Here is a 21,928-nt window from a genome sequence, read left to right on the forward strand (position 1 = left end):
ACTTCAAAACAAGCAAGTGGTTTACATAATCATCAAAAGTTTCAGGGAAAAATCATTTCAACAATCCTAAATTTCTTCATGGAACAGCTGAGTTTCCTATCCCTCATCAGGCATCCTTCTTCCTGCCAACAAACTCATGGTTATCTTGTCTTCCTCAGGACTGCCCACCACCTTTTTAAAATACTTCCCTATAACAACCACACAATAGCTAATAGCACCCCCGGGAAACTCCCATTTATAATAATAGTTACGAAGGTAGCAAACGTCAGTTGAAAAAATACCTACACTGGAATGAATGAGATATAGACAGGAGATACTAAAACTTTACTTAGCTGAAATATTTGAAAGTAAACCCCCCACTGGTTCCTTATTTTCTCCGACCAGAGAATAAGAAAGTCGAAATAAAAGCAAATGGGTTTTGGCTGGTCTATTTGTCAGGCCTCATGAGGTTACAAGTGGCAAAAATAAGTACCTTTACTGCTTCCCCAAACTGGGAAGGACGGGGCAGAGATGGCCTGTAGCTTACCTGAGTGACCAATGGCTTGCTGGTTGAAAACACAGGGGCTGGAACCAGGTTGCCTGGATTTGAACCCTCTCTGCTACCCATTACCCCAGTTTAACTTTGGGCAAGTTACTTAACCTCTCTGTGCCTTGCTTATCTTGAGAAAGAAGAGGGAAGAGGAGAAAATGTTAGTATCTCATTGGACTGTTGCAAATATTAGTACAGTACCTGGCAGGAAACAGTAGCTTTTATTGTGAACTAGACCCAAGGCCCAAACAATGGGAGTTGTGGGGGGGCACAGTTAAGGGCTCCCCAGCTGGTCACAGGAAAAGGGAATACAAGAGCAGAGAAGATGAAATGGAAACACTTGGTGGACCTAGATGGTCAAACAGAGAAAAGAGGGGACACAGAATTCTAGATGTCAGCTATCTACTTCAGTGAAGATTCCTGCGAATCTTCTACTTCTCAGAGAAAACCAAGAGTCAGTGATTGTAGCATCTGCAACAAACAAACCCACTATAGCTGCCGCTAGTCAATTTCCACACTGCCCAAGAGTCATCCACTTCTCGGTGTGTCCCAGGCTCCTGTTAGTCTGGGTTTAAGCTGAAGCCAGCTGGTGAGCTTCCCCTCCATTCCAGAGCCTATAAGACCAGCATCTGGTCCAGCAACTGCAAGACCAGGTGTTCACTGTAAAAATGCAAATGATCAGGGCCGATGGTAAGAGCTCAAGGCACTGGAAATTTACAAATTCAAAAGCTTATTGCTATGAATGCATTGTGCAAATAAAAGTCATTCAGAGACCCTTGGGAGGCACAGTTGTAACTGAGACAGTAAATTGTGACTCTAAATCTAAACTTAAAAATGCACCCATCAGAGGTTCACAACACACCACCATATAGCAGCCCTGTCCATGCAAAAACAGTTCATGACTTAGTATGTTTTCAGTAGTAATGGGTGGAGGAGACAGTGTCTCCAATTTCTGAAGGCAGTGAAATGGGAAATAGCTCCAACATGGATAAAATATATTTACATCTAAAGTCTTTGCTCAGTTCGAACTCCAGGACAGCAATAGCACTTTTTAAAAAATTGCTGTTAACTTTTGCCATGAAAAGCATATAGGAAACCCAGAAAAATGATAAAAAATCACACTCAAGCCACTTACTTGCTGATGGCTAGGGAAGTAGGACCTGAAATGAGCTTAATTAGAAGAGAATCCTCCAGTGTAATCCAAATAAGTGTGGCCACGCAGAATGTTTAACTATCCTACTTAAAAAAAAAATCAGCTGCATTCATACAAGTTAGTCTCTTAAAAATACATTTAGATGGAGAGTTAAGGGATAAAGCATTCAGGAGGATTCTGGATCAAAGCAAGAGTCCATGAATCAAAGGAATTGTCACTTGGCATTACTGGAAATGTTAAACAAGAGAAAGAAAGCAAAATCCGACTTGGTGTTACTTATTGATTATGCCTTAGAAAAATAACAGATTCATGAGAAAAGTCTTGGTTACAACATTTTGAAATCATAGATTATTTTTACATATCTATGCTATCTTTTCAACCCATTGCTATGGTAAATGGAGGCAAATTAAGGCGAAAATTACTACTATGATTAGATGTGAATATATTTCCTCGGCATAGAAAAGGTTTAATTAATTACACTCTTTGTATAGAAGCTTCTTTATTTCCACCTTTGTAAATATTTTCACCAGATTTAAAGCCTTTTTTAGGCGGGATTTGTGTCTTAGATGTCTTTTGTCAAGCACAGTGCTTAAAAAATACCCCATGATTGATTCAGTAAATACAAAATATGGCGTTCAGGAAGTGTGACAATACTGTGCAAGACTGTGAAATAAAATTCATATTTTATGGCAAGACAAGAAAACTTTAAACAGAAAACATTTTCCACCCTTTCCAATTCCTCACTTTTACTTCGACCCTCCTCTATATTTGGCGTTTCTACTAGAAACGTGTTGAAAGAATGATTTGCACACTAGGTTCCTGCTTCTCCAATCGTTGGCCATTGAATAAAGCTGATGCTGTTCCAGGCTCAGCATTGGTTTCATTATTGGCTGCATGAATCCAATCAGAAAGAGTCTCCTGAGACAAGTGGTCTTGGCCCGGGGCCCAGGCTAGGACCCTGGTGTGGGTCTGGTCGACCAATTGGGTAACGTTTCCTTATGAGGGCATTTCCCGAATAATAGAAAGCTCGTATTAAATACATTTGGTTATTGTTTTTTCCTGTTAATCCCTTTGTCAGTTTAATTTTCAGACCTATCCAGGGACTCTAAGAGGGTCGAGGAAAACTTTTTCCTCCCCAACATCACAATATCACAAATACAATCTGTAATAATAAATAGTTTGGTCTTCTCATTTAAGACTTCTTTTCAGGACACAAACTACATTTTTTTGGGCATTATGATTTTTTAAAGCCCATTTAATTAAATTTTAATGGAGTCTAAACTACCAAATATATCCTATATTTACATATTGGATTTTGGTATATAATAGTATAAGGGCAATATAGAGAATTACATTCTATCATAAAATGCCTCTTTCTAAAGTGATGGTAAATGTTGAAATTAATTCCAGATTGGTCATGGAGGGAAAAGCTATACTAATGTGAATATCTTGATTATTTAAATATTGTAAAGATGATAATGAGCCTTACCATCACCCAACAAGTTGCTCAATGACTGGAAGTAATCCTCAACTCAAGAAAACTCCTCCTCTCCCACCATCCACTACAATATTCAATTTGTCACTAGGTCCCACCAATTTCGCCTCAATGGCTCCTCTAGCTCAACCCTCTGTTGCTGAAAAACTGGCCTCTGTACCCCGATAACCAAATTGAGAATCAGAGGCAGAGTTTTGGGAGAATTAGAAAAGAAGAGCTTTATTGCTTTGCCAGGCAAAGGGAGTCATGGCAAGCTAATGCCTTAAAGACTGGGAACCCACCTTGGGGTAAGGGTCATGGGGTTTTGTAGAAAAATGGGAATAGGAAGGTGATAACAATCAGGGTGTGAGCAGGGGCTACTTTCCTTTCATCTTGATAAGAACTTGCTGTTGTTATAGAGGAATTTAGGAAGGTCTCCCATTTTCTTGAGGTTCAGTGCATGACCTTCTTTCAAGACCTCTAGGGTAAAAGGATAAGTTATTCTAAGAAAAGGGTGCACAGGGGGGAGCGTGTTAGTGGTAAGATCAGTTTAGCTAAAAGTACAGGTCGGAACAACTCAACAGCCATCTTGTTAGTTTTCTACTCTTTCACCTCCTCTCCATCAAGACTGACATTTCCCCCTTTCAGGCCCCTTTGTTGCTAATTCAGAGTATATCCATAGACTCCTAATATGAATTTTGTAAAGATGTATATGTCCTAAAGCACCAACCCTCAAGAACTTGGATCAGAAAATCCAGAGAGGGGCCTGGGTGTCTGTATTTCTGCAAATCCAATTAGATGGTTCTATTCAACCAGGTTTGGGAATTAATATATTAAGTACTTAATTTTAATTGCACAAAATACCAATCAAGGGTTGTTTTTGTTAAAAGAAATAACAAGCCCAAAATGGAGTCATTTGCCCCAACAATAGCATACCAATATTCAACTGGAATTCCAATCCATTCCAGAAATGTTACCTTTAAAACAATCAATATGAAATTTCCTGACCAACTCTAGTGAGGTTACTGGCATGATAAAGACCTCTGCCATTCCCTTCCCTGCAAAAGAAGACGGCCTGGCCTGAAACAGTCCTTTCTTTTCTTTTGCTAATACTTTCTTACCCAGCCCTCTTTCTGCCTATAAAGATCTTCCATTTTGTACAGCCCCTCAGAGCACCCTTCTCTCTGCTAGATGGGCTGCTTTCTGATTCATGAGTCGTTGAATAAAGCCAATTAGATCTTCAAATTTACTCAGTTGAATTTTGTTTTCTAACACTCTAAATAATAAAAGCTACTTCCTTAAGGTATATTGTTAAGGAACCTTAGCTGGCCAGTGAAGATGGGAGGGAACAAAGGTATCTAAAGGCCAGGAAAAATCAGTTCTACAACTGACCTTCAAGATAATGAATGCCCATCAAAAGATGTCAGACAAGTTTACAAAAAAAAACAGGAATAAGCAAAAAGATTACTGGGTATCTCCAATGGGAAAACTATGCACTGTATAGAGCACAACCTCCTGGGTTGTCTGATTCTAGCCTTTCATTTTCTTTGAGCTATTTTACAACAGTAAATTGTAGATAATGGCAATGTCAAGTAATTCTTGCCTATAGATAAGTAAATAAATTGTCTGGTGGCAGTTGACTCCCTCAACCACACTCCTTGGGAAAAAGCCAGTTTTGCGTCCATTTGTATATTCACTTGAAAATTTCTTTACTCCATACAAATCAATGGTTCATTAAGCTGACTTCAAACTGGTTGTAACATCTTTCTGGGGCCCTCAATTAATTAATGAATTACATAAAATATTTTATGTGTTCATTTTATATTCGTATGAGTCATGATTTTACCTTTTGTTAAAAATTATCCATTAAAAGGTTCTATCCAGAACATTGTTAATATTCAAAGGATCTAGAGGGAGATGATGTCAGCCAGTGAGTTCATCTATCTCTTTTTTGTTCTATTTCTCTGGCTTGCCAAAAGCCACAGCTTTTCTGTAAGGGATAAAATGCAATACCAGATACAAGAGGTATTCTAGTCTTCTTGCAAATTGGATTTCTCAATGTGAACAAATAAATTATGACTCTGATGATAAACCAGCCTCTTGTGAGTATGGTTAGGCTACATTTAAGGCTGATTGACTCTGAGTATCACACAATTCCCGTTTCTGAAACTCCAAACCTGAGGGCCAGATCCTAGAACATATATTAGTAACCAGCCTGCCTCCTTTGGAAAACAGTTCTACCTCAGTTCTCTAACTTTAACATGGAAAAAGAGTTTTTCTAATGCTCTTGAAACCTTCTAAGTTTATTTTCTGAAACGCCAAAGATGAAAAGAGAACAAAGATGATATTTAAAACTGGTACAGGAGAATGTTTCAAAGAGTTTTTGACACAAAAGAAAGCATATTGATAAAAGAGGTATTGTCCCCAAGCAAGGAAGAGCTAGGTCACACTAGAGGCTAATGTAAACTGTGCATACAGGTATCACAGGACCACAGCATCCCTGAATCCCACTAAGGGTTAATCTAACTGTACTAACAATGAAGTTAGCTCTTGTTACTATATTCAGCATCTTTTTACATAATGGTTTTATGTTATTTTTGAGTAGCTAATGTTCTCTAAAGCAGTCCCCACTCTCCAAACTTCATGTAATAGAATTAATTTAATTAGTTAATAATATAATAACAATTAATTGAATTTACCACAATATCACCTTTTGGAAAGTGAGAAATAGAATAGAGAGTCAGGACAGCCTCCAGTTCCAGTAGGGAAAGTGACATGCTAATAAGGACACTGGGTAGAACTGGGCAAGAGCTTGCCAACTAAAAATTGGCATTTGCTATCTGTCTCTACAAGGACTGGATCACGTTGGCACTTGCCATCTAACTCTGCTTGGATTAAATCATGAGCCGCTGCAGCCACTGACCTCCAACACACCCTGAAAGGAGTTCAGGGTGGAGATCAGGAACGAGGCGCTCTGTGCTCTGGGAAAATGCAAAACAGGCCTTCAGACAGCTAGATATTTTCAGGAGAAGATTTTACTAGCCCAAATTCTTGCATCTCCTCACATCTAGAAAAGCACTAAAATAATTAACGGTGACATCTGCTCCTCGTGACTAGCCGCAGCCTCTGCCTAACTGTGGGCTTGACTGCACGCCCCCCTTCATTAACATCATATCTAATACTGACCTCTCCCCCTACCTCTTCAGAGCAGCTCCTCAGAGCTGTCTGAAATGCTGTCTCCCGGGCTATAGTCCTCATTTTGCTCCAAAAAAAACTTAACCCACAACTCTCACATTGTGTGGTTTTATTTCATTTAACAAGCTCTATATATGCAGAGAGCCGGGGAGGGTGGGGGCTTGGTGAACACAGCAGAGATGGAGCACATGGCAGGCAGTAAGAACTCTAGACTACGTCTTCCAGCAGCCTTGAGCCATTGTATAGAAAGAAAAATATCTTTTCCTTCTACCCTTCTAGGTTCTCGGCTGGAGCCACCATAAAAAAAAAAAAAAAACAGATTAACAGGAGAAAATCACCTAAATTTAGTTAAGTTTTGTGTGACCTGGGAGACTTCATAAGGAAATGAAGACCTGAAGAAATGCTGTTGAACCCAAGTTCATGTGCCCAATGCACAGTGAGGCCAAACAAACCCAAATGTCAGAGTTTGGAGGAGAGAGAGGTTTATTGCACAGGGCCAAGCAAGGAGAACAAGGGTGGCTCACGCTCAGAAGACCCGAATTCACTGATGGGTTTCAGGGAAGAAATGTCTATAGGCAAAATTTGTGGGGAGGACTGCAGGGTGTGTGGCCCACCTCTGACTGCTTGGTGGGGAGCTAACAGGGAGGTGTTCCAGGAATCTCTATCATCCGCCTTCAGGTTCCAACCAGTCTGGGGTGCAAGAGCTTGTGCTCAGCCTGAAGTCGCCATCCTCCACCTGGGTGGGGGCCTTAGTTCCTACAGGAGAACTGTGAGATCTGTATCACACTGTCGTGCACACCCTCAGGAGGAACCAGGACTAGGCCCTGTCTCAGCAGTATCGTTTCTTTCTGCTTTCCCTCACTCCCCTAATTAGTAACTGTTTGAATCTGCCCTTTGGACTCAGGGAAGGGCTAGGAGGCTGAAACCTTTTTCCTATAAACAAGAAATAGGGGACAGAGAAAGGCCTTTGTACTTGGGAAGGCACCACAGGGTCTTGCTTGGTTTCAGAAACAGTTACACCGGAGTGTTTCTGTACTAGGTTTGAGGAAGAGTGAGAAGTCATGGGAAAATGTGAAAGGACAAAGGGCATGAGCTAAGGGTCGTCAACTGGGGGAAACCCAGCAAGGCCTCTGTGTTCAGATGTCCCCCAGCGTCCCTCATCTGCACAGATAAGGATCCTCCGTTCCTCCGGTGTGGGGAGGGCACCTCTCACTCGAGGGTCTTATGACCTGCCTCAGGCAAAGGTCAGAGAGTCCTTCCTGTACCTGCCATTTCTCAAGTTCTTTCAGCATAAAATAGTCAAGATGCCGAGGTACCATATTTTGGAGTAGGGTATCCTGAATCCCATAATCATTACCATACTGCCCACCTGTGTCAGAACTGATTCTGCAACTTGGCGAAGATAAGCCTAAAATGTGAAGTCGCTGAGGCCCACAGCTGAGAGAAGCTGGGAAGACCAGCCCCCTTCACCCCTGCCATGACCCCTTACTCATCCTTCAGAAATTTGGGCTCAAAAGGGACCCCTTTCTTTGCCATGCATTTTAGAAGTTTCCTGTAGTGCAGTGATAAGACAGAGACTAAACTTTGGAAATTCAATTTTGCCATCTGTGGAGTGAAACAATATCCACTAAATAGGTTGTGAGGTTTAAATGAAATAAAATGTATAAACTGATATTTTGTAGGGTAAGGTACACTACCTTACCTGAGTTGGAGAATTGTGATTAGTATTAGGTTTCCTTGACCGTGAGGCATTTACCATAATTGCAGGCTGACTCAGGTTTAGATTTGTGATGGAGACCAGGCCACGTGGGTAGCCTCCATTTTGTGGGTCTCAGTAAAAGAATTAATTTTATCACCGCCTAAGACAGTGTCTGGCTGATTCTTAATAAATGGTTTTATTGTTGCTGTTTGGGAGGAGATTTAGACTCGTCCCTGGTGATAAGGCCTTCTTACTCTGCTAAAAAGCCCCCAAGGACACCAACAAGCTTAAGAACAAATCCTCAGTGGAAATTAGCAGTTCCTACAATCAATTTATGATCCTATAATGAAAGCTAGAATATTAGAGAACAACAGTGCAAACTGTAGAACACTATGGTGAGACTCCAGGATGGTATTAAAAGGGATTTGCTTTATTTTATATAAGTTGTAGGCAGCTGATGGTCATAGTGGACTACAGCACTGAAAAAAGTGGGGTTTAAAAAATTAACCTTTTTTCCTCCCTCACCTCTACTTAAGGATTCCCCTGTTTTTAGGTTTGTTTTTTTTAATTATTAAGCTTTCCACATAAAAAAAAAAGCACTTCAGCCATGATGATTATTTTTAGGAGGTGCTAATAGGACAACCTGTGAACACCCTCTAAGCCACACTGTCCTCTCATTACTGTAATTAATGACTGCGCAGCATTTCTTTGTTCACCAAAGTCACACAGTGGTGTATACCAGATTTACTGACGTGGGAAAAATTATGTAGCATCTTCTTCAGTTGCAACTCTTCCATCCAGCTTTAAATAGTTGACTCAATTCTATCTATCCTCAAAGTACCTTTTAAAAAATCTATGCTATGTATTTGCATGTGTTTAAAGCTAAGTTTGGTTACTGGTTCCTCTCCTAAAAGAGAAATTTAGCATTTATCCAAAAAAGCATACTCTCTTTAATTACAAAACACATCAGTTTGTAATTAAATCATGTACCAAACTGAAGTCAACAAATGTGTTCTGTATTAAAGAGAATTGCTTTATTAAATAAATGCTAAGAGGTTTGTGTGTGTGTGTTTTTAAAGAGATTAATGTTTTAAAATGTTCCAAAGATCTACAGTGACAATGTTCAACTTGACCTGAGTCCTGGGGGCGTGGAAAACAGCAAAGGTTAAGAAATCCCTCCAACCTGTTGTGTTCTGGGGAATGGCTTCCTTACTACAGAGAACCACCATCCCCATATGACTCCAGTAAGACTGGTGGACTTACCTGGACAACACCAGACACAGACCCTCCATGTTCCCACTCATTGCCATGAATGATTAACTGGACTGGTCCCACTGACCAGTCTGGACAAAATGCCTGCTGACAGCATCAGAATGCCAAACAGCCAACCCTCTTCACTGACGCCTCACAAGAATCAGCTGACCCCAAGGAAAGACATTTCCCATTCAAACTGTTGGATCATACCACCTGTTCATTCCCCTCCCCAATATCTGGTTCTTTCTAGCCTTATTTACCCCTCACTACATTTGAAAATTCCTTTCTGCCTGGCCTTTGAGATGCCTGCAGATCTTATGGACTGAATGTTCACTGTGTTGCAGAGTTCTCTCTCCCTATTGCAATGGTCCCCTTCCCTTATTGCAATAATCTTTTTGAATAGTCTTTCCTTATCTAAATCTGGATTTAGTTTTTATTTGACAATGGAAATCCAGGTAGAAGTTTTAAATAGTACCCTGGTCAAGAATCTTTGACTCCTAAATCCCAGGATCTAAAAATGAAATGAAATGAGAAAACAAATTCAAGTCTCCTTTTTTTCCCCTTGCTCATCACTACTTTTTTCCTTTCTTAATTTAGTCTATTTGCAACGAAGTTAACAAAAAAGAATGTCTTGAAGGTAGAAGGATATTAACAAATGATAAAACAACAGAGGCAGGTAGGAGAGGGCAGTCTCATTCATTTTTAGCCTATATGAATATGCTACAATGTGTGTGTGGGTATTCGTGGTCATGTATATAAGCTTCAGAAGTTTGGAGCTGGTCACTTGATTTTTTTTTATTAGTTTTGTACCAGCCAATCTCTTTATCTCTTGCACTCTGAATCCCACCTGATCATGGTCTTCTCAGTGCATTTCAAATTTTAACGTGCAAAAGAATCTCCTGGAGGGTTTGTTATAACAGAGCTTGCTGAACATCGCCCTCAGTTTCTGATTTTGGTGGAGCCTGAAATTTTGTATGTCTAACAAATTTCAGGGCAATGCTGATGCTGCTGATGGTCCCCACATTGAGTCTATTCTGCCATCCTCAGCCAGGGAGTCCCAACGGCCTTGGCCAGGGTGGCCATCCCAAAGGGAAATGTTGGTGTCAGGGGAGATGCTATATGATGCGGGTAGGGTAATGGCTGCAAATACGTCCTCAGGGTTAGCTTTGCCCCTCCTAGAGTCTCTAGGACAGGGAGAAATGCAAAAAATCAGGGCCTTTCAAATACACTTTTTTGAGCTTTGAGTAATTGCTTCAATCTCAAGCATCCACCTCCTGCAATGGGAGGAGAAAGAAGGCATTGGTTGGACAGCTGCCAGTTCCCACTGCCTTTCAAAGATTACAATTGGGCTCTGGGGAAGGCAGATTAGGTTTTGCTCCCCTGGGATGCAAACTGCAGCATCTGCAATAAATTTGAGGAGGTGGTTACTCTGATAAACACGACTTCCCTTGTACAGCTCCAGCTGTGATTTAATGCTCTCATCCTGATGTACCAAGAAGTGTTGATTTTGTAGCTTCAAGAAATAAAAGCGCCAAGCTTAGCCTGACAGGGAAAGAGCCTGCATATTCTTATTCTCTTAAAGCTCTGCTTAAGAGGATAAGGCTCCCATGGGCCCTCGGTCCACCCATAACACTGACCAGTGGCCAGAGTATTCATGAAAGCAGGGCTGGCTCACCCACTGGGCACAGGAGGCTCAGTGCCAAGTGCCAGATCTTGTGAACATATTAAGTACCACTGAAGTGGACACTTTAAAAGGGTATGTGAGTTCATGGTATGTAAATTATATCTCAGTTTTAAAAAATAAATAAAAGTGACTTTAAGAATTACACAAACTAAAAAAAAAAAACAAAAACAAGCAAGAACCTTCTGGGAGTCTAAAATATGAATATGACATTGTCTCAGCCAGTGGGCAACTCATAGGCAAGTTGGAGAATCCTCAAATTCTGCCAAGCCACAGCCCACCTGCCGCACTCAGACTCGGAGTCAGGAGGAATGTGATTGCCCCCTCAAGCAACTAGTCTCCAGCCATTTAGAAACAGCCTACCTGGGAGCTATACCTAGGCCTCAAAAGTTAACTTCATATCCTTTCTCCAACGAGTCCCAGATGGAATCCTCTTAAAAACTCACTTCTCTTAGTTAATTCTGAAGTGAGACCGTGAACAAAACTCACCCTAGAAATAGTAGCCAAACCTGGTGTGACAAAACCAGTCAAGCCTATGAAACGTCTGCTGGATTTCGTTAGACCTGCACACAGAGGATTTGTGATTTCAGTGTTGTCAGGCACTGTACACATCGCCCACAGAATTAGGACAGTCAAAGAGGCCATATTTCCAGTTGTGTTTTAAACATAGGAATGACGTTCCGGCAGGTGAGGAAAAATGGCAGAACTTAACATCAAACACTTTGAGTTTAAATTAAGTTTTGTCATTTAGATTCTCAAAGTCAGTTTCATCAACCATTAAATGGCAGTATTATGACCACCGAAGAGACTTCTAATAAATAAGAGATGTGAAGATTCCTGTCACTGATTCCTTCCTGCGTGGAACTGAGTGCTTGTTCCTAGAGACCATTCTAAGCCAGTTTGGGCCCAGGTGGCAGTTTTCTCCATCTTTGTCTGAGGCCAGCCGCAGCCCTCACTGAGCCTATCCTTGACCTCAAGTCAACTTTTAATAATAATGCACTTGGTTAAGAATCCTGAAAATCAGAGACATTCTGGATATGAGAAAAGAGGAAAAGGAAATAATTCCATTCTCCCTCTAGCAACCCTTCACCAATATACATGTACGCACTTTTGCAGGGTTCATTCTAGAAATTTTAAAATAATCAGATTTGTCTTTGGAGACTTTTCATTTCCTAAAAGTCTCTAACTTGGATTAGGTGTTCTAAGCAGCAACCCCCAACCCTCCCCCTTCTGAACAAATACTCTGGAAGTTTCAAGTCTCTTTTTTGTTTTCCCCTCAAGGGCCCCCAGGACCAGGAATCCTTGAAGCACCAACAGGAAGCAAGGGTAAGTAGGAAAAGCATCATCTTGTGAGACTGCATGGGTCAGTGAGCCCATACGGAGACCTCCATCTTGTACACACACACCTCCCACAGCCCACACAATTCAAAAGTCAGACTGAGCTAATGTTATTCAGTGATGTCACATTTATCACATCAGTGGGTCCTCAGAAAATAGAATCCACCCAATAGGCTTTCCTCAAAGTCTCCAACTATACCTTAAAACAGAACATTAATAGTGAGCCCCACAGAGCCACTAGTTCATCACCCAAGGAGGAGACGCTAGGAGCTTTAAGTAATATCTCATTAAATTCTAGCTTAGCAGAGCTCTCATGTGATTAATCTACAAATTTCTAAGTCTATTATCTGGTTTTTGAGGAGGCAGGGAAAATGTAAGGATCTATATGCTCGTGATTGCTAGAGCATTAAATATTTTTTAAAATGTTATGTCAAAATGCTACATTAAAACCTTAATTAGCCAGAATACCAGTACATCATGGATAACTTGTTAATTCATTTATTTTAAAATGAAATTCATCTAAAAGCCTTGGTTTTCAACACTTGCTGCTGAAGGTCTCTCTAAAATATATTATTCTAGTGGTTTCCAAGGTTGTTTTTTTCCACAGGACCCTTTCTTCTAACAGAATCCTCTGTGGCAGCTAATCCATGATGGCTAAAAAGCAGAGCTGGTGAGGTTGGAGTGGGCATTGACGGTTCAGGCCCTACCCACTCAGCTGCCCCCTCTCCTCCCCAGGGCTCTGAGATTTCCCACCCTAGAGGTACTGAAGAGATGCTTCAGAATCCATGGAACACAGTAAAGCACAGTTTGAAAACCACTGTATTAGCCAATTTTCCCTAATACAGTTTCATGAGGATTGCTATCTAGTTTTTAATTAATATGAATAATAGCTACATTTACTACAGCTTAACTATAAACCAATTCTGTGCTAAGAGCCTTACTTGTTCAAATTACCTCAATTAATCTTGACATCCACCCATGAGCATTTACTTACAGCCACTATATCGTCCTTTCCAACAGGATTTGCTCTGTCTCCAGTTCATTATTTGAACAAGGCAAAATCGCAAACTAGATGAAATAGATAACTTTTGCCTTCACCTCTTATATCTTCTCATTTTGCTCTTTCTCTTGGAGCCTCAAGCTCCGGGTATTAACTGTCTGTGCCACCCTTTTTTTTTTTTTTCAGTGCCTATTTACCAAGAGTTCACTCGGCATTGGGCATTGAGGCTACCAAGATAAATGAGACAATTCCTCATTTCCAAGAGCTCAGGCCAGAGGCCACTGCCCAGATGCTAGTTTAATCATGTCAGGAAATAGCTGTGCTCAAAGCAATAACACAGTTCAAATTTTCTTGGGGAAAAACCCAATTTCAAATCTTTAAATAAAGATCCACAATCTCTTATCTGATACCCTTGGTGCCAGATCTGTTACAGAATTTAGAATTTTTCAGATTTTAGAAAGGTAAGGTGGTACTTTGTATCACTGTATCTGTCAGGATAGGCTAGATTATGCTCCAGTAACAACTATCTCCAAAATCTAAGTTGGTGTGGGCTCTGCTCTGTATCTCATCCAGGTCCAGGCTGTCAGAGCAAAGACAGACAGGAGCATGGCTGGTCAGAGTTCCAGAGAGAAAGAGTTAAAGCTAATTTCAAACTGCCACCTAAAACCTCAGTCCAGAAGTGACATTATCACATCTGTTCACATTTCATTGGTCAAATCAAGTCACATGGTCACATCTAACTTCAAAAAGGAGGGGAAGTGCAACCCTACAAGATGCCCAGAGAGTTGAGAGCAGGAAATACTTGGTACACAGCCCTTAGGATTTCCACAGCCATATATTATGTAACAGAGTCTGTCATAGCAAGGAGTAGGAAAACCCAACACCTGCGCCACAAAAAATGTGACTACTTACCCTGGGGGGTGGTAGTAAAAAGAGATCATGCATGACCTCACATTGATTCAGTTCAGGTCTTGAACACAAACAAGTTTTTGGGGCCAAACTTACAATACTCTCTGTTTTTCAAGCTTTGGGCATTTCAGACTTAAAGGATTATAGACATGAGCTGTGGTCAGAGATTTCTATTTTTGCTCACTTTGATATTTATTTTATTATAATTTGATCATTTTCCATTAAGACATCATCTACCTGCAAAATTAAAGGTAGAGGCAGTGTAGCCATGACCTTGAACCCTGGAGATGGACTCCCAGCTCGGCCACTTATTTCTTGAGTGTAAATAATATGAAGTGGCACCTGGGCATCAAGATTTCTCAAAGCTCCCAGGTGATATCAATGTGCAGTCCCATTACAAAGCCGCTGCTCTCATGGCATTTCCTGAAACATCAAACCAGCATTCTCGAGTTGGAAAAAACAGTGGATTTCTTTTTCAGCTCTCTTTTCTCAGCAATGGTGCACAGAACTTTGGTGTTTTGCTCCAAGAGAGGGACGGAGGGAATTTTGGAGCATAACCATGGTTTGGAGACATACATGCTGCTACCCTCAGCTTACTGGGAGGTGTTGGCTCAGAGAGTGGCTTCCTATCCTGTTTGCCACCACCATGGCTCAGGGTCCAAGGGTGCAAGGACTAGCAACTGTTCTGGGTGACCTCTGGTGGGTAGTCATAGAAGCAGCAGCCTCCAGATTATTAGAGCATCTTCTGCTGGTAATAGCCTCTCCTTGGGAGAGCTGTTTTCCTCACCTACCATGTGCATGTATGCCTCATACATGGACTGCACTGCCTAAAGCTTTATCAAATGATGGCTATTGCTGGCTTAGATCTTCCCCTGTTAAAAAAATTGATCTCATTTATACGAAATATTCAGAATAAGTAAATCCAAAAAGACAGAAAGTATATTTATTTTAGTGGTTGCCTAACTCTGGTACTTGGTTGCAGGAGCTGGGAAGAGTGGGAAATAGGAAGTGACTGTTTAACAGATATGGGGTTTCCCTTGGGGTGATGAAAATGTTCTCGAATTAGCTAGTTCTGATGGTTGCATAGCTGTGCAATATACTAAATGCTCCCAAATTGTGCACTTTAAAGAAGTTAAATTGGCAAACTAAACAAAAAATTCATTATTTATGAATTTTGACACAATGAAAAAACTGATCCCATGTGCTTTCCTTTTACTTATTCTGAAAAAAAGAGACCGATACTATAGAAGACAATCTAATTCTTAATATCTCTTTGTTAGACACAAAAATCTGGTCTTACATAGATGTTTAAAAAGTCACTATTTGGGGGAAACTTTCATTTCCTCATTTGCAGTTGACTTCATGAGGAGGGAGGTTACTGCTTCTCCCTTGTGCTTCCTCTGTGCCTTGATTTTTAACACTTTTGAAATTAAATATTTTTATTTAAGTAATGATACATTTTAAAATATATCTTGCAACTAGAAATCAACATAATCACTCAGAAGATTTCCATAGGGTAAGAGTTTGAAACAAAGTTACTATTAAATGAAGGGTTAGTGGAGGTTTCTCCCTTGCTATTTTATATGCATCAAACCAGAAGCCGATTTGCAATAATGTTTAGCCTTTGTCCATCTCCGAAGCCTTAGCATTCACATGCACCCGAGTGATGGGTTTTCTTTAATTCTCCACTTCTCCACTGCACATGTCCTATCTGGAAGCCCCTGGTCACAGCTGATGACTGGGGACTGATGTTTAACGGGGCTCCTGTTAGCATCACACACACATGGCCTTAGGAAGGAGGAAGAGGACCTGATGTTTTCAGCACAGGAGAAAAGCCTTTCAACTTGCAGAGCAATAAAGATGTACCTCCACAATTTCAATAGTGCTTAAAATAACCTCCATGCCTTCAGTCTCCCTTGCCTAAGTCCTCTAAACTAGGGGATGAATTTAGAAGCTTGCTTGAAGCCTACTGGATTTCCTCAAACTTTGAACACTGGATTTATTCCAACAAAGGTACTGCTCTTTTAAGCTTTTAAATACTTGAAGCTGAAGTATTTCTTAAGTAAATTAAACACCGTCCATGCTTCTCATTTTGGAATGAGTCTTCATATATGTGAGCTGTTCTTCCTTCTCAGGAGGGAGGGATGTGTAAGAATTACCTATGGATATGAGGAAGCATATGGCTAACCGTCGGGGAGGAAGGACAGAATGCTTCTATATTTCACTAAGTGCGGGGGCCATGGGGAATTCAGTTACTAGTAAAAATCAGAATGGCCTACAGGTAAACATATGGCATTTCTCATAATAACTATCTCCTAAAACCTTCCAAAAGTACTGAAAAATTCACCAATAGTTTATTGGAATGCTAGAAATTAAGTGTCACAAAGGGCCAAAGTTTATCGACAAACTAGTATATCTGGATGAACTTGACCTTCAGCACTCACAAGAATTACGTGTGATTTGTCTTGCCTGTGTTTTGTTGCTCACATAATGTGGCGATTCCTGTTCTTCTACAAACAAATTAAACAACAACAAAAATCATCTTGGGTAATAAATTGCTATTAGCTTCAAAGATAGCATTCAACCCTTCATCGTTCAATCTGTAAGTATTACTGACACTCTGCCATGTCTCAGACTCTGTCCTAGGCTGGGGTTACAGCACTGGGAGAGAGAGACATTGTTCGTAACTTCAAAGAGTTCATAATCTTGAGGAACATAGATATGTAAGTAATTACAAACAAATAACCATTTTAGAAAAGACAAAGTCTTCCTTCATCAAGTTATCATCTTAAAATACTAAATACTATCCAATTACGTTTGGCAAGAACACATTACTTCTCCATACAGGAACAGAAAATATTTCCCCAAATGCTCTCTTTATGTTTGTAATGAAGGTCAGTCTCCCGCACGAGTTAAGTAAACCACCCTTACCATGGGGACATTCCTGGGAGTGGCTCTAGTTTAGAAACCACTGTCCTACACAACCAGACAGATGCTCTCCATTACTCAGTAACTTTCGTATTGGTGCTGTGCTTGGAGACACTGAATGTCAAGATATTCCTTCCAGCCCTAAACTTGCTGTTTCTACGTAGATCAGCTGTCTTGAGGGTTGGCAGAACCACGCTGCTGTGAGAACTCAAGCACACTTTCCTAGTTTTAAACTTAGGGAGACCCAAGTAAGGCAAGCAAACAGACAAAATCCCAGCAACTTCAAGTCTTAGTACCCAGTGAAGTGACCCAGGAAGCAGGCAGTGGTTCTTTTACCTAGCCAGCACAGTAGACTAAATCCATACCTCTTGCTTGAAATTCTTTGAAACTGAGATTATCAGGTAGCAGACTGGTGCCTGGCATTGTCAAGCTATCTTGATAAGCTCATCTCTCTTTAAGTATGACTGGCAATGGGCCAGGAGAGCCGGGTCTATGCCATGAATAAGCAGGGACTGCTTAACTGAAATAAAAATTCCACACCTTAAGCTCTCTTCTGAGGAGTTTAATTTAAAAAGAAAATTAGCACAGAGGCAAACATAAACAAAAGGGCAAGGTTATTGCATGCTTAGCACCAGATTTATCAACTGAATCATAATTAGAAGCCCTGCCACTGAAATAATACAATTTGATGCTACATTTATTCTAGCGTTATATTGATCGTCCCTAAAGAAACAAAGCTAACCTCAATAATGTCACCAAATATTTTGGGAACTCAGTTTCATTCCTACAAATGCATACAATTATTCTCCCCAATCGAGAGTGGGTGGGTACAACTGGTTCCTGAAATAGAACTGATGGTGGAGGCACTGAAAAACAATGAGGTTTTGGATCCTTTGGAATTTCTGGGCACTGATTTGGGTGTAGAAAGAAATGAAAATCATTTTGCAGCAATACAATAAAATGTTGGATTTTCTGCTGACGTTTCCTGGTTTACTGCAACTCCATGCATCTGGAAAACTTTCAGTGATCCAAACGAAAGATATTTTACCAATGAATCATTTGAGGCTGCTGAGATAGCTCAGAGCTTAAATACAAAAAAAAGAGAGCGGCCACTGGGAGAGGGGACTGCCATGAAAGGGACAGAGCCTGTCTTCACGAGGAGCATGGCAAGGATATGGTTAGTACAAAGCAATAAACACTGCTGATAAGCTGTCTTCCAAGAGGAAGAAATCATTCTTTTTTATGATCCATGAATAATGAGGCCAATCTGAGCCCGGCAGCCTTTCCCACAATCGGTGCAGCTGCCTCCATGTTAGAATCTCGGGCTAGGACTTATATTGGCAGTGTTTATCTATCTCTTTTGTGGAAACGTGTACCTGACTTTGGAGTGGCCAAACCCTCAGCCTCTGTGTATTACATCAAGCTGGCATTCTGGGACTTGGTCTTATGAATAATACATAGGTATTAACTGAACAACTGCTATGCGCCAGGCACTGTAGGGTAGCAGTGAGAAAGCAATGCCCCTGCTCTTAGTGGAGAGAGACAAATCATAAACAGGAAACCGAACACTCAATGCACACACCAAGAAGAAACTTAGGATGGGGGATGCTATTTTAGCAAGGGTGGTCAGGAAATGCGACTCTGGGGAGTGAGGCTGAAATGGAGCAGGCCTGTGAATGGAATTAGGGGCAAGTCCCACCAAGGATGTGAGTTTCAGGCAGAGGGAAAGAGTGGGCTAGGCAAACGTACCCAGGAACATGCTTGTCAAGTTCAAGGCATTTTTGAATGTTTCTTGTATTCTTTGGTCCTCTTGAGACCTTCATTTGTTCAAACAGGAGAACAAGTTGCTTTGAGTATTTAATACCTGGTATATGGTTTGAGATACCCAACTCAAAGTAGTAAATATTGAAGAATTTCATTGCACAATATACAACTGGAGATTTCTGCGTTAAAGTCACCTAGTCATTTGGGCAGCTGACCCATCTCTTAATTTGAATAACATTTTCCCAAAAAGTTGTTGATATTTCCCCCCAGCATTTCGATATACTTTTTGTATGCTGCCTGAAACATGAGTACAGCTGGTAGTATTTAATTTATAATATTAAAGTAATTATGGTATCTTAAGTTAGAAAAGTGATGTCTTTTAGGATTCATATCATAGGAAGGAGAGAAAGGGAAAGGTTAGAAAAAGTTAAGCAACGAAAATAATTTATGAATGCAGAATTATTCAGTAAAGATGAAACGTACATATTGATTTAAAAGCTTTTTAATTTTATGAAGTTTTTCAGTGACTAGCTCATCTTTCTTAATTCATGCCTGTAGCAGTTTTATCTGCCAGATTAGAATTCATTAAGAAAAAAGGAACTAAATGTCATTAATATTTCTTTGTAACAAGTCTCCCATCTAAACGGCAAGGAGCAAACACTGTGTTTTCCCCGGGCTCAGCATTGTGGTGTACACATCCAGCCTGCAATTAACGACATGACTGAATTAATAACACTACTCCATGCTGACATTATACTCTTGCCCGGACAAGAAGCTTTTCTGTTTTTTCGAACCTAACCCTTCAACAGTATTTCTGGTCAATTTCATTACTCCATCCTTGGCTACTCTCAAATCTCCTATCTTAAATGACTTAGGAATTCTGAAACCAAGCTGTTTGCATGTGTGCATACATGTATTCATAAATCTATTAATCAAATATTCATTGGATACCTACACTATGCCTCTTCTACTCCCATTTGTTCAGCTGAAGGAAAATGACAAAAGTGCAACTTTTCAAAAATAGCCTTGAGACAGTTTAAAGATGACTGCCAATTCTCTGTCTTCACCCATCCGGAAATGGAGGTTACCTCTCCCTCCTTGAATCTGCTTTACTGTGATTGCTTTAACTTACAGACTGCAGCAGAAGGCAGGTTGCCCTAACTTGAGACCTGGCTTTCATGAGTACTAAAAGTTTCTACATCCTCCCTCTTGGAATTCTCAAATTTAGGACCCCAAAATCACCATGTAAGAAGTCCCATTCCCCAACATGGAGAAGCCATGTGGAGGGAAAAGGTACTGAGACTACATGGAGAAGGAGAGAGGCTCAGCTGTCCCAGTGACCCAGGTGAGCCCCTTCAGATGACTCTAGACCCGAGGTTATCTGACTACAACTGTGAGAAACCCCAAGAAAGGCCAGCAGAAGAGGTGCACAACTGAGCTGGTCAACCCACAGAATGATGAGAGAAAATCAAAGTACTGTGGTTTGTTATATGGTAATAAATAATAAAATAACCATCAGTGGAACTGGGTGGCTAACTAATGAGACACTCCCACACATATGCTGAACTCAGAGTACTTCTGAGGTCAGTATTCCAGAAGAGGCAAAGTATGGCCCAATGATAAAAATATTTCTGCCTTTTACAGAAGGGAATCACTGAAAAGGATTCATTCTCCTCCCTCTAGAATGAACTGGTTATTCTGGGAGCTAGATAAAGGCAGCCCATTAGGTATCCTCTGAGAGGGTGCTGGGGTAACTCACTGGTTAGGAAGAGACTCTGGGACCTCATGGCCAAGGCATAGCTGGTGTCTCTAGAGGGAGATGTCCCAGCTTCAGCTCCACTGAACCTCAGGCTCACCCACAGCGCACCATCACCCCACTCCCCAAGAACAAGCAGACTGATATTAATTGCCTGATACCCTTCAGAGCCACCAGAGTTGCCTTTTTTTTAATTGAAGTATAGTTGATTTACAACGTTGTGTTAGTAGAGTTGCCTTTCTCATGTACAAGGCAGATGATATCGGTTCCACCTTAAGGATTATCAACAATGCCTCCTCTGTCCATCCCCTGCTCCCAGGATGATGTCCAAATGCCTCAGAAAGACATCGAACAGTCTATTCACATCCTCATGTATTACTTTTCTGTGGTTGTCATAATAAATCACCTATATATAAACTTCATGGCTTCAAAACAAGAGAAAATTATCCTCACAGTTTTGGAGGCCAGAAATCTGAAATCAAGGTGTCTACAGGGCTGTGCTCCCTCCAAAGATTCCAGGGAAGAATCCTTGCTTCTTCTAGTTTCTGGAGGCTCCAGACATCCCTTGGCTTGTGGCTGCATCACTCCAGTCTCTGACTCTATCTTCACATGGCCTTCTGTGTGTGTATGTGTTCTCCTCTTATGAGGACACTTGTCACTGGATGTGGGGCTCCCCTCGGTAATCCAAGATAATCTCATTTGGAAATCCTTAGTTTATTTGCATCTGCAAAGACCCCTTTTCCAAATAAGGTCATACCCACTGGTTCCAGGTGAACATATCTTTTGAGGGGCCACCATTCACCCCACTACACTTTACCTCCCCATGTCCTCTCTCCTCCTTGTTGCCAGCCAGATGCACACTGTGATCTGGGTACTCTTTGCCACTCGTACCTCCCATGACACACTGTGCTCTGTTGTGTGATAACATGACAGTGCCCTTCTGACCAGAATGCCATTTGCTACCTTCCCTGGCAGAACCAAATCTTTGGGGCCAGTTCAAATGTCACTGTTTCCACATGACCTTATCAATACCTCACTGGCAAAATTAGTCACTTTCTGCTTCTCACAGCATATCATCCAGGGTCTCACATGGGCACAGCTAAGTGCTTAAAAAATACTCACTGAACCACTTGGGTCCAGCTGGGCTTATGAATAGATGCACATAGGTTACAGCTTCATCTGTTAGGTAGATTATCAGCATTTTATTCCTTTGGGGTTCATGAGGCTCTCTGATCTTTAAAAGCCCTT

Source organism: Camelus dromedarius, chromosome X (assembly GCF_036321535.1).
Source record: "Camelus dromedarius isolate mCamDro1 chromosome X, mCamDro1.pat, whole genome shotgun sequence".
NCBI lineage: Eukaryota > Metazoa > Chordata > Mammalia > Artiodactyla > Camelidae > Camelus > Camelus dromedarius.